Raw genomic sequence first — 13,982 nt, forward strand, 5'->3', positions numbered from 1 at the left:
TTTAGTAGGCATGTGGCAGGATTTGATTACAGAGACCTGCCAAGAGTGGCTTACAGCCCTGCAAAACAAAGTCCATCACAACTGCTGTGTCAGAGCCTCTCTGCAGGCAGCAAACCACAACTCGTTTCACAGCCGCAGCACGGGCTGCAGACCTGCCCCAGCCCTCAGCACACACAGCTAATGGGCAAACCTGCTGCTGAAATGCAGTTTGGGCTCTACTGGAGCAGGTAGATAAACAAATGAGAGAAAGGAGCCTTCCTGTTGCAGACACAGCTGATGCATTTGCCTGGGGTGAAGGAGTTGCACAGATGCTTTAGCTCTGCTTCATTGGCTGAGATGAGTATGTGGGTGCCTTCTGAGAGCATGGATAATGCCACATGAAGGTCCAGGGGAACAGAGATCATCAGACTCAGACTGAAGGGGAAGGCAAGGGCTCACAGGGTGTGCTCTTAGGTGTGTGATCTTACCCTGGAGTGGCAGCGGGAGAGCTAGTCAGAGCAGCTGGCCACGTCTGACAGCTCAGGACTCCTGAGCATAACTTCTGCAGGAAGAATTAATATTCCTTGTGAGGCTTTTCCAAGAAGGACTGACGTGGTGAGTGAGAATGGGACTGGGATGCAAAGGGTAAGTCTGTATCAAAAACCCGTGTCTGGCCAGCACAAGCTGGATGTCAGGAGGCTGTACTGGGAGAGCTGTGGCTGGGCATTATCGTGGTTTCCTGCGGGTGTGTATGCACGATTTTAGCTAGCCACAGCAAGGGTGAGTTGTGTTACTGTGAGGAGAGGAAACAGACCAGCAGAGAAGCAACCATCTTCTCTCCGTGTGTTTGAAAGACAGGGAAAAGGCAGTAGCTGAAATACCATCAGAGCTCATCCATTCCCTTTCTTGCAGCTAGGCTTTTTCCCCATGATGTTTTTTCCTGCAAAGCCAGGGCTGAATTGGCAACTGGTGGCAGCACTACACACCTGATGGGCTGAAGGGGAGCTGGCTCATTCCATTGCAGAGTTCTTTCCAGCTGAAGAAGGTTTTTGGGGGTGGGGGAGCTGTGGGGGGAAAGAAAGAAACCAGCTTCAACTTCCAAGTCTTTCACAAAGTATTCTAAAAAGCAAGTAGGCAGAAAGGTGACTGCTTCCAGAGGCTGCTCAGTGGGGCCAGAGGAGATGACCTCACATGCAGAAGTGTGGTGGGAAAGGCTGGTAAAATATTGACTTAAAGAAGGACCCAGCAAAAACTGCCCAGTCACAGGTTGGGGAGGGGCACTCCTCGACCCTAGCTGGTTGTGCCCCACTTCCCTTATGCCTCCAGGATCCCCTGCTTGGTACAGAAAGAGTAAACAGGTTTAAGTGTTGGGGTTTTTTTTCCCTTCAGCTTTGCCAGAGTGAAAGTGAAACTGCTGCCAGCCCTGCCAGCCAGGCCAGGTCTTCTCCTGCACCCACAACCCCACTGTGGCAGTTGGGACAAGAAGAGGATTCCTATGAGTAAGGAGGGAACATTGCTGGCTATCAGGTGGCCAAAAATCCATGTGGTTGGCGTATCACAGACTACAAGAAGTGAGCATGGGAGATGAGGGATGTACAGCAGTTTGGCGTCCACCCTGCTGCACCAGGCCCAGCACATCATCCAGCTGCATATGGCCAGAGAGGAATGGAAGTGCCTGGGGGCAACAGGAGTCCCATGTCCCCAGGCACTGAAATTTTGCCCTGCACCCTATCCCATCGCTCCCAACATTCAACTGTCAGAGGCAGCTCACCTTCTTTCCCTTGTGGACAGACTTTTGTACTCGGCTATCAATAGATCTGCTTATCTCCTCCAGAGCCTCCAAGCGTTCATGTCATTCCAGCAGTGCTGTCATTTGAGAGATATGTAATGACTATTCTGACCTGCAACAGTGCAAAAATTCCTCTCTCAAATGCATGTTTCGCCAGCCACTGGCAAAGCTGAGATGGCACCTACAGTGTCACCTCCTACCTTAGCATCAGCTCAGCCCCAGTACAGACACCAGCCACCTACAGCTGCCTTGTTTCACACTTGGCCCTGGCAGAGCCCATCTCTGTGAGTGCTCATCTTAAGGCACCAGGTAGGTGTCAGGGGAAAAGGAGCAAGTTCTCCATCCTGCCTAGACCTCCTCACATCTCGTCTACACACCACAGGGATCAAAACCTCTGAATCACACCACATCTCCCTGGTTCCCCATGCTTTCTTTCTGGTGTCCTCTCATACCCATTCTCCCTGTCCTACTCTTCCCCTTTCCCTTTCACTTCTTCAGCTTTTATTTCACTCCCTGAAGTTTTGAGGGAGTAAATATCTCATTTCCTTCAGAGATTTTATGACTGAAAGTGGAGTAACAGAAGTCTATAGCAAATGGGCTGGACCCCACTGGAGAGGCACAAGAAAACAGCCATGCCCAAGGAGTTAGACACTCAGCTGGACTCAATATTCAGTTCAAGCCTGATGCTACTAGAGAACTATAGCCAAAAATGCTTCCCCCATTGGAGCTGTTGGGGTTCTCACTCTCCTTGCTGATGGGAGATTGCTCCTGTGCCTCCTCCTGACACAGCAGGGAAAAGCAAGCCATACTTGCAGTTTAACAAGTTATGACACATCAGTCCAGCCAGTATAACTGGCCCTGGGTCTGTGTGGCTTTGGCTCACTTGTGTCACGTCACATCTGTGTACCTGACAAGAGCATGCACGCAGTTGCTAGGGAAGTTTAACTGTGACAACTCGCTGGTTGTTCAGCTGCTCCAGCCAACCCAACATCACTGGACCTCCTCTTCCTCTGCAGAGCAAAGGAGATTGCAAGTATATGTAGGGGGTTTAATTGCTACCATCACCTTCATCATTGTCCTCTTCAGTGTGCTCAGGAAAAGAACAGGTGAAAGTTTAAAATGCTGAGCCACATCCCTCGTGGATGAGATGCAGAAAGGAGCATCTTCCTCTCCTCTGCACCTCCGCTTAGGAGAGAGGGAGGGCAGGATATCCTAGGATCCTGCAGGGAGAGGGAGGGAGCCGGAGACTCATTTCTGGTGATAGGCAACACAAGGTGATGTTTTGCATTGTTTTGGTCTTCCTGCATCTTACTTTGTTGGGTTTTTTTCTTTCTCCTTTTCAGCTAAACCAAAATCTTAGCAAATTCTAAGGGCTTCAAAACAAAGGAAACCTTTGTGTCACTCACCTGCAGTCCTTTGTCTCCTGTCCCTCCACACATCCTTCTCAGTAAAGCCAGCCCTGTCCAAATATTAATAGAGCCCTTGGTTGGTATGGGAGGGGTAGGGCTGCCCCTGGTGGACAATCTGAGTGACCATTTGGGGTGGACTCACAGGGAAACACAACTTCATCCAGGGAGGGCAACATGAACAGCCTCAGCTCTGACATTTTTAGAAATGCCTCTTCTCTGGTTTCAGAGAAAATTAAATTGTATATAGGTGAGTGTTTGTATGACTGCATATATGCATGTGTGTATACAGGTACATGTATGTATGTGTACATGTTGGAAGTAGATATACAACATGTATGTGGGTGCGTATCTGTAGCTATATATAAGTACATTTGGTTAATACCTACAAGGCAGGTGTTTAAGTAATATATTTATGTGTATAAGCATTTTATGTGGGAAGTTGGGCATATAAGTAGGCAAAATTGATATTTCAAAATGGTAAATCCTCAGGTAGGGGAAGTTATGGGCAAATCAAGCAATCAGAGAAATATGACTCTCCAGGAGAACGCTACAATAAAAATTTTAATAGATATTTCACTGCTAGAAGTTTACGAAATGGAGGAGATCTGTGGTTCTGTAGTTGTGAAAAAGACAGACATGATTAAATGTACCTTTTCTGCCTAACAGGGAATTTGAAGGTTAACACTTCAAAATTCCCTGTATAAAATCAACAGGGGGGAAAAAAAGCAGAAGGGAGGGGTGGATGGAAAGGAGGTATATGGCACACAATAAAAGTGAGAATTTATGAAGCATACAAGGTGATAAGGAGTGTTCAAAATAACCTGGAAAAACTGGATTGCTGCAAGTCCTAACGGCACTTGGAAGCAGTTTTCTTCAAACACTTTGAAAACTAAAAATACTAGTAACAGCCTAGGCTCTTCCTGGGCAGATATGGGTAAAACTGTTGATAATGAAGATTTTTGGTGGAGGCTTTTTGATGCAGAGAAAGTAGTTGTTTGTATACAGAAAGAACAGGATTTGTGTATTTCTACTACATAAGGATAGTAAACAACTTCCTCATCTGTTTGCAAACTAAGGAAAGTTTTAACAGCATCTATTAAGCATAAGTATTTTCAGATCAGGAGCCAGGAAAATTTGCATCTCAGAATCATAGAAAATTTGGCTGAGGAGGCACTTGGCTCAATGGATTTAGGTATTTAAAAATCCTGGCATACTGGAGAAATCCCAAGATTCCCAGCTTCTCCCATACTAGAGAAGTTCCCAGTCTTGGAAGAGTATGTGGTGCCACTGCTCAGAGAGAGAAAGTGATATGACACCGGATTGTCAGATGGTTCTGTAGTAACAATCATAGGTAAGAGAGCATGAAGTTATTACAAGTCAGCTAACAGATGTTTAAACAATTAAAATAATATGAACAACTTAGTATTCAAAAAAAGAAAAGAAAGCATTGTGGGAAACAAACCTGACTTCATTCTTTGACAAAATAATACATTTAGTTGATGAAAGCACTGGTGCAGATTAAACAAACGAAGAAATTTGTAAATTCTAAGGAAGAAGTGAATAGTGTATGAATAGACCGTAATTTGCATTATATGGATTAATTGCTAGCTAACAGACAAAAATACATGGTCCAAAAAAAGTAGCAATCACTGCAGACAGTGTGTGCCTCTCTGCAATAACTGTGCTGTTTAGTATTTGCAGCAGGGAATACAACTGTAAAAAATATTGTTGATGAAATTTGCAAATGGCAAGCTCAGTAGCTAAAGAAGAGGGAATCCTTCAGAGGAGCACAAGTCACCTGAACAGCTGAAGGTACTCAAACAAGAGCAGATGCTCAGTAATGTTAGTGGAGCCTCCTCAGGTCCTGGACCAACATGCTGCCTCAATGCTGTTGATCCATGAATCCATTTGAGTTGTCTGACCTGTGGGAACACCTAAGAGCAACTAGGGGCAGAGTGTAACTGCTGGTGCAAGCAGGTTTTGCTCGTATCTTTTCCTCTTCATTTTTGATGCATCACCAATACATTTTTAGTTCCAATGGTTGTCTTCTGTCTGTGCACCTCCCACACCACTCTGTGAAGTCAAGCCTACTGCAGGGCTCCAAGGCCAGTGAACAGGTTGGCTGAGCCCACAGAGAGGCGGGAACCACCCAGGATTCAGGAAGAGGAGTTCCAAGGGACCCTTGGTGTCAATACCAGTCCCCTTGCTCCCAGAGGCTGCTATTCTGGGTCAGGACTCACGGAAGCTTTTTTGACTGCCTGCTGGATTCGGACACACCCAGATTAGAGGTGGGTATGTGACAGCTGGCTCCCATGCAGCCAGCAAGGAAGGACAAGCTGACAAGAGCAGGAACCTCATTGGCAACCACTGGAGAAGTCACTGTCACCTGTGACTGACAATGCGGAATTGGAAGCCCAGCAAAGCCTGGAGCTGCAACACCCACTGACTGAGCAGCCACCCACGGGGTTTTTTATTATGTTGAAAGCTTGGAGATGGTCCAGAGCGAAAGGACAGGATCAATTAGTAAGATCAAAAAATGCCTTGCAGGGGGCACTCGGAGGCATTACTCTCGTCTCTCAATTGCACCACAGAAATTACAGAGTACTGGTGGCACTGTCACCTGCAGAGAAAGGCACAATGAGAATCAACAGCTGCAAGTCATGTTTAGGCACATTCAGAGTAGAATAATAATAATAGTAATTATAGTAATATACTCAACAGTGAGGATGATTGTCCTAGCCATCAGTCAATAAAAGGGGTTGACTGCCTTTCAAGGTCTTCCAATAAAGGTCACAATAGTTTTTTCAAGCTGTCCTTTAATAATATTTTTTTAAAAAAGTTAATGGCATCAGTTAAAAGAGACACTGGGTCAAATTCCAAGGCCTGCGTTACACATGAAATGAGAGCTGGTGGTTTGTCTGCCTTTTTGGCCCATAAACTGATATGGAAAGAAGGAAAAATAATGGACAGATGGAACAAACGTATTAGGAGTGGCCATATTCCTCATAAAGAGAAATACATTATGGCACTTGATTTTACTTGACTCCCTACTCTCTGACGCTCCCCACTGGAGCCCACAATTGGTGTGTCCTTGAAGGTCTCAAACTGAACTTAAACCACAAAAACTAGTAAAGCAGCTACCCTAAAGCAGAAAAAGTAATACTTACCTGTAGACAAGGTGACCTGTTGTTTAACAACAATGCTCCTCCTTACATTTTAAATATAAAACACTTACTAGAGAAAATGCCACCGGGACTAAAAGTGCATCAAATATAAACTTGATTGCATTAGAAAGACAGGGATTAGTAATATTAGATGTTCTGCTTCCCTGAGAGACAGCCATTCTGCCTCCCAAGGTCAAATGTGCTGTGGCTAAGTGCCACATGGCATCGCTGCCTGGCCACGTGAGTTGAGAAGCAGTAGGCTGGTCATCATCTGCTTAGCTGCTGGGCAGACCAACCCCTTATAAGGCACAATGCGTCAACACAAATAAGTATTAAATGTAGGCGTTTTAAAATAGCTCTTTAGGAGAATTGTTTGACATAAGACATGAGATTTTATACACATTTTGTCAACCTGCAAAACACAAGATTAAGCTCTTTGCTCTTTGGCCAACAAAGATTACTTAGAGGTGTGGATGCATTGTACTGTGGATTTGGACAAAGCCAAAACTTGTAAGCTGATATTGAAAGAGCAGATATTTTGCAAACAATAAAGCCAAGCTCAAGATTATCTTTTCCCCATACGTTCTCCTTGTTTGGTTATGCCTCTGCTGTATCAGGGGTTAATTATACTGATACTTTTGGTCTGTGTTTTTGCCCCACCACCGGTGAAAGTTTTGCTCTTTCCCTGCCAAGTTATGGGAAAACAAGCACTGATAAACGGGAAAGTTGTCCTTGAAGAGAGCTTCTTGTGTAAACTGTTTTAATTGGTGTTTTGTGATTGGCTAATTGTCCTCCAAGGTCAATCTCTCCTGAAGGAGAGATTGAGGAGGAGGAGGATGAAGGACGCCCCCAGACTCGTTTGGAAAAGACCCCCCTGAGTACAGTACGCAGGCGCAGGGAAAGCCACACGTGTGCAGAAGAGATGCACTTACATAACCAGGGGGTGGGACTGAGGGCCTCTGGCTGGGTGGTGCTGGCCACACCTGGGAGGTTGAGGTCACTCAGTCAATTGTATAAAAGCAGATGGCTCTTTCTTGGATGAGAGCTAGCTTTACCTCAAGGACAACGTTGCCTTTGATGGGGACACCTGCCAGTTTGTGAACTTACTGACTCTCCAAGGATGCAGCTTCTGCTATGGGTAATTATAGGCATGCTAGTTTGGGCAACAGCTGGGTAACTGGGGAGGTCGTGCTGGGGGCTTATTTCTCTCCTCCTTCCTCCCCTTTGGGTTTGTTTGTTTTGTTGGCCACCTCTTGCTAATAAATACTGGTTTTTGTTGAGCTTTCAGCGATGTCGTGGTTTCAAGATTTGGTATGTTTCGAACCCTCCCTAATACACTCTGCTCATTCAGTTTAAGCTAGAAAAATAGATCCAGCAGCCTAACTACGCCAGTTTGGAAGCATTTTATGAACACAGCTGAAGCTCAGCTGCTATGTGGCTCACAGAGAGCATGGGAGCCAAACAAACCAACAACCAACCAACCAACAACAACAACAAAAAAAAAAAAACAAAACAAAACAAAACAAAAAAATAAACAAAAAACAAAACCAAGAAAACAACCAACCACAAGAAAGGAGAACGAAGAAAAGGGAAATGGACAAAGGAAAAATAATTGGGCTTTTATTTTCCCAAAGCCTCTAGCTCTATTACAACAACCCCTAACTTGTGTCCCAGGCAAAAGCATGGACTCCTGCTTCCCTCCAGAGCATGATGTGTCACATGAGTCCAGCTCCTACACACTGCCAAAACATGCTCCTCCTCCCAGATCAGTTGAAAATTCAGCTTCTCCCAGCACACAGAATGGTGGGTTCCTGTGCATCTCCTTCAATGAGTGATGATCAGATGCTGAAGTATGGCAGATGCCCCCTCTGGAGAAGTTCAAAAAGTCCATCTGGAGTGGAGAGGGTTGATTTCAGCCTCCAGGACCAGCAGCAGCTGCCAACAGTCCCCAGTGAGGAGAGACAGAAGAGAAATGAGGACCCCCCCACCCATGTCCCCAGATAGATGCAATGGTTGCAGCATTGGGAGCTCCTTCTGAATCAGGAAAGGAGAAAGGAGAAGGTCACAAGCAGCAGCTTTATTTCTGGTGCTGACACAAACATACCCCTCTGTCAGTGCTGCTGTCCCCTTCACCGCTAGCTGGATCAAAGTGCCTGGACCACAACATCCCTTATGTCCTGCAGCAAGAGCCAACCACTCCACAGGTCCCAGCTGGCTCCAGTGTTACCAGGCAACATTCATCCAAACATGCATCCAAATCTTCAGGAGGTCGACCAGAGCACACACCTCCCTCAGATTGACAGATGACAGTATGGATTTCACAGCCTGCTGGGGACCCTGGAGTGGTGTGCCAGGCTGCTCCAGACTCTCTTAGACTCTAGCTGTACTTACCTCTCATCTTTTAATTCATGTTATCTTCATCTGAAGCCCAAATAAGTCCCAGAAACCCTTCCATCACCTGGCCCTGGACAAACTGGCCACCTGCAGTGGCACCACATTCACCCCTTTCCCCTCCTCAGGTACCGTGCTGGCAGTAAACATTGGGTTACACGCTGCTTGGAGCAGTTCAGCTATTTTACTCCTGGGATCCTTTAAGACTCTTGGACAAATGCCATTGCTTCCAGCGAGTTGTTACTGTTCACTTTGTCAGTGTGTTAACAGCCTTTTCCACAGCTGCTTCAGCTTCAGACATGTCCATTGGCAAGCCCCACCCTGCCGAAGAATGGGTTCTGCCACGCTGATCTGGCTGATCTGGTCACTCAATGCTCAGCACAGCTCCAGAGGTGTCTGCAAAGGCCCTATCTCTGCTGTGAGCTCCTCACACAGCCTGATCACTGTTTTGCCCTTCAGAACATCTAGCAGGTGCCTGATGTGTCTCAAGAGAGATCTAATGCTAGCTTTGATTCCTTTTGCTAGTTGTTCCTTGAAGCTTTGTTTGACCTGACTTGCTGCCTTTCTATATGCAACATACCAAAGTTTACATCCTTCTCTAATTTTCCAGCTGTAGACAGCTCCAGCTTTTTTTGATAGATGATTTTTTTGTACCTTCCCTTACCCCACTGAACAATGGTTTATGTGTCCCACAAAAAAGGTGTTCACCCCATTTTTCATGAGCATGCCCAGTTAGTAAGGATGGCAAAGGGTGACAGAGAGTAAATTCAGGGGATGAAGATGAAAATATAAAAAGGTGCAGCAAAGGAAGGAAAAATGACTGCAAAGGCAAGAAAGGCAGTACATCACTGTTTTAAGAGTTTGTGGACTAAATTCAGCCTCCTATGCTGCAAACTGTCTTGCTTGTGCCATCTTCTAGGAGATATGTAACTTGCCAGCACATATTTCAGTGTCACAGGGCAATGCAGGCCTTCCCACCACAGCAGTTCACTGAGAAGGAGGGCACGGTTTCCTTCTCCTTTTTTTAGTACCTTTACTACTGTTCTTTCCATTCATCTTCCTCTACTTCCCCTGGTTTCAAATGTATTTTTGACCATGTTCTTTTCCCCCTTTTTCAAACACTTCTGAAGTCCCAGGTTTGCTTAGTATTGATTTCTTTATGAATTGTTTTTTTCTCCTTCTTTTTTACTTTTGTACATACCTAAATCATCCTCACAGACCTGCCCTCCCATGAAATACCATCAAGACCTTATTAAGTCCTTAGCACAAAAGATCAATTGCCTCAGCTGATAAATATGCACAGCCTCATACCAGAAGGCAAATACTTTGAGATTCTTTACTGGCAGAGGATTTGGAAGGCAAAAGGCCTTGGAGTCCTTGAAGTGGACTGTTTTTCAAGCTACGGGGAAGATTGTTTCTCTAAAAACACAACCTATGTTTTTCACTTGATGAAAACTGCTTCCTGATTCCAAAATTTGCCCTGGAATATAACCTTTTTGATATGTGAGATTTACCTGAAGCAGCTGCAGTCTTGATAGAGGATTAAAAGAAAAGGTAACAGGATTAAAAGAAATATAATGATGAAATCTCACTCTTCTCAATATCACTAGAAGTGGTCACATGGCTTGACTAAGATTCATGTTTGGTTGGCCGAGCTTTTCTTCTTAAGAGAAAGAGTTAAAAGAAAAAAAGAGAAAAAATTAAGACAATGATCCAGACATTCCAGGTCCTACAGAGGATAAATCTCAGATGACTTCATTATAAAAACCAAGACAACACTAAAGGGTATCCTGTCACCTAGTCCTTAACTTGAATTTATCAAGCTGCATCTTGAAAAAAATTAGGTTCTTTGCCTCATGGACCATTCCAGGACTTTCAGACAATTTCCAGACAATTCCATCATTGCTAGTCTGAGATCTTGTGAGGGAAGACATAAAGCCTCTCAAGCAGATGAATGAATTGAATGCATCAGAACAATTAAAAAGGAGATGGGAAAGGGAGGTGATCCTGCCTTCTCTTCCTTTTGAGAAGGGCGTAGTGGGGAGTGCTCCCTTAAGCCATTTGACCATGAAATCTGGCCTTACTCATAAAAGAAATGGCATTCATAGATTGACTTCTCTTCTTAAGGCTTTAATTCCATTTGGATCCTCTTTAAAGGAAATAAGTTTTGGCTTATATTGCAGAGGAGGAGAAATCACCATGACCAGAGCAGAGCCAAGAAGCAGAAGCAACATGAAACCAATGGGATGGGAGTGACTGGAGGGGGCATTTGGAGGATTACATGTGGCAGTGTCAAAAATCAAGCTGAACATAAGCAAGTTTGTCGTATTGTCAGCTCTTACAAAGCTGCAGGCAGGCAGCAGCAAGCACCTGTGTCCCTCAAGCTGTGCTGTGCCGGGTGCTGTGCTGGGCTCACAGGGTGACCAGCCCCTGCCCTGTCATCTCTGTTGGCTGGGGAGCAGCAGCTGCCGGAAGAAAAACTGGTCCGAGGTGGCTGCTTCTGCCTCCAATTTCCAGGAACAGGTAGGAGAGATCACGAAAGGGGTGGGGACAGAGGCCCCAGGAGTCAGGTGGCTGTGATAATGGTTATATTGTTAGGGCTGGAATGAGGAAATTAAAGACACCAGCTAGGGAGAGCAGGGTAGGGTGAGGGGACCTCAAGGAGGCTCCATCTTGATTGCCCACATTTTAATTGCTCCTCAAGACAAAGCAAACAGAGAAATCAGTCCTATAGCTTTGCTCACTGCTGTTCCAGCCTGAACTGCTCACCCAGCTTCCAGATGGGTGTTAGCTTAGATGTGCCAGTGGGCGGGAATTTTCATCTGCCATTTCCACACTTGGTCCCACTGAAGTAGGACCAGACTGAGATCAGTATCCGAGGAGCTATCATCCTGGCTGAGTGATCCTACATGAGGGAATATGCAGCAAAGTTAGAGTTTGAAAGCCTGTTCTCGATGCTCGGTGATTCCCTCATGGAGGATGACAGGTCATGAGTAGCAAGGATGGCAGCTGACTTGGACACAGAGTAAAATGGCTAAAGGGTCTGGGTCACTGGGCTTCTTCAGCACCCTGACTGATGCATTTCCAGGAAGCAATATCCCTTGTCCTGCAATATAAACAACAGATGGGAGTCAGCTACATTTTTCAGAAGCTAATTCAGATTTTCCAGCTGAGGTAGAACATGAGTAGCCACTATCCAGGCTCTCCTTCAGGCTTTGTACTGCATTATAGTATGAAGGCAGCAACGGAAGAAGATCCACTTGAGTCTCCTGGCGTCCAGTCGTGTTTTTTGTGAGAGACTTCATTCTCCTAGGAAAAGAGACTGGGTTCCCTCCACATAGTTTCCAGCAGGATTTTCTCAGTCCTACAATATGATATTCGTATGATATTCGTATGATACCACTACCTGGTAGTGTCCCATCTTTCATGCTGAAAGATAGAGATAACACATATTGCTTTGATTTTCCCCCAGGGCTCCCTTTTGCTTCACCAGAATGGCTCTTTGCAGCCACTCTGCTCCTACAAGGTAAAAATGAATAAAGATATTGAAAATCAGCCTCCTTGGGACTCGAAGGAATGGAAGTATGTACACGGACATGTTCTGGCTGCTGTGGTATCACTGGTTATTTGGGACAGATGTCACTGTTTCCTGGTAAGTTACATCAGCAGCAAGGCAGAAGGCATTCAACGGCCCATTAGATTAGTTTGCAAATCCTTGATGGCTTTTTAATAACGACCCTCTTTAGAGATCACCACCTCTGCCTCAAGGGAGTCCATGCAACCTGCATAAATATCTCCCTGTTGAAGACAACAGTGGTGCAATGTGTAACCTCACACTTAAACATATAGCAACATCCACGATGCTGTTCCTTGACCGTTTGTTGTGAAGGAACAAGATTCAGGATGGGAGAGGTTCCAGGTGTGGAGAAAAACATACAGCAATTGACAGGACTTTATTATATGGACTTTAGTGTTATTATGTGGTTTCATTGTATCCACACTACACAGTGCACAGGCTGGGCATGCTCGGGCTTGCACCAAGTTTGCCTGCTCCCTGCTTCCCTGCTTCCCTGCTCCCCTCTCTGATAGGCTGCAGAAGCTGCAGAGAGGAGACAGTTACCATTCACCCTCTCCTTCCTCCCCTTTTGCCTGTGTCCCTACCCCGATTTGTTCCCCCGTTTGTCTGTCTCATGCTCCACCCCAAGCTCTAGCCCTTTCCCCGCCTAAACCCATAAAACCTCTGGACACCTCAATAAAGTATTCTAGTTGCACCTCCACCTTGTCTCCTGACCCGTCCGTGCTGTGTCACGGCCCCATCCCCCCTCAGACCGTGGCAGTTTGTGCTGCTAGTTTTAATGCAGAAAAATACGAACAGAGGTAGATAATCCAGAAATAGTCCAGAAATAATCACTGGCTTCTACCTTGCAGCAGAAGAAAAATACAATTGCTCATACGGGTACACAAAAGAATTAAACTGATCAAAGGTCTATCAAGTAGTTCAAAAACATGTATAATTTGTTACACTTGGAATCCATACCAGATAGGGAGAGACTTTTTTTCCCATCAGAGTAGCAGTGTGTTGAAAAGAAGTTTGTTCTGTTTTAAAACACTGTGTGTACTACAGATCGTTATCACATTCCTACCTGGGCAGATAATAGATGTAGTTGGTAAAGAAGCATTTCAAATTTGGTGCCATAAAAAATGATTCATGTTTACTCAAAGGTTGTTCAGTAGCAATAAAAAGCAATCATGCATTCAGCTTGTGAAGATGTAATATACAGAAGCACAGCCCAGAACAACAGGGCAGTTCCCATTTCATAAGAGAAGAAACCTAGTGACAGGGATCTTTTCAGTATAAAGCTCCTTGGATTTAGAATGTTGTTAGAGGCAAAGTAAATATTACGAATCAAAACTTCCAGAAAGGATTTGTAGTGCCTGATGGAAGATCTTCCACCCTAATGCAAGACTTGGGATTTCAGAAGACAAATTATCCCATAATTGCTGAGCCTGAATGGGAGTGAGGGCAATAACCATCAGTGTCAAAACCAGTTCCATCAGGTGTGACTCATCTTGATAGGTCAATACATGGAAATATCCAGAAAGCCGTGGATGAGCAAAATGCTCAGAAGACTCTTGCATGATAGAAACTTGAGACAGGAGTGCATATAATCACCTAAATTATCAAGAGGAGTTGCTTTTGCAAACTGCACTAATAATTCCATGCCAATATCTTCTGTTACAGTGAACCAT

The sequence above is a fragment of the Manacus vitellinus genome, unplaced genomic scaffold (genome assembly GCF_001715985.3).
Source record: "Manacus vitellinus isolate BGI_N305 unplaced genomic scaffold, ASM171598v3 scaffold_28_pilon, whole genome shotgun sequence".
Classification (NCBI taxonomy): Eukaryota; Metazoa; Chordata; class Aves; order Passeriformes; family Pipridae; genus Manacus; species Manacus vitellinus.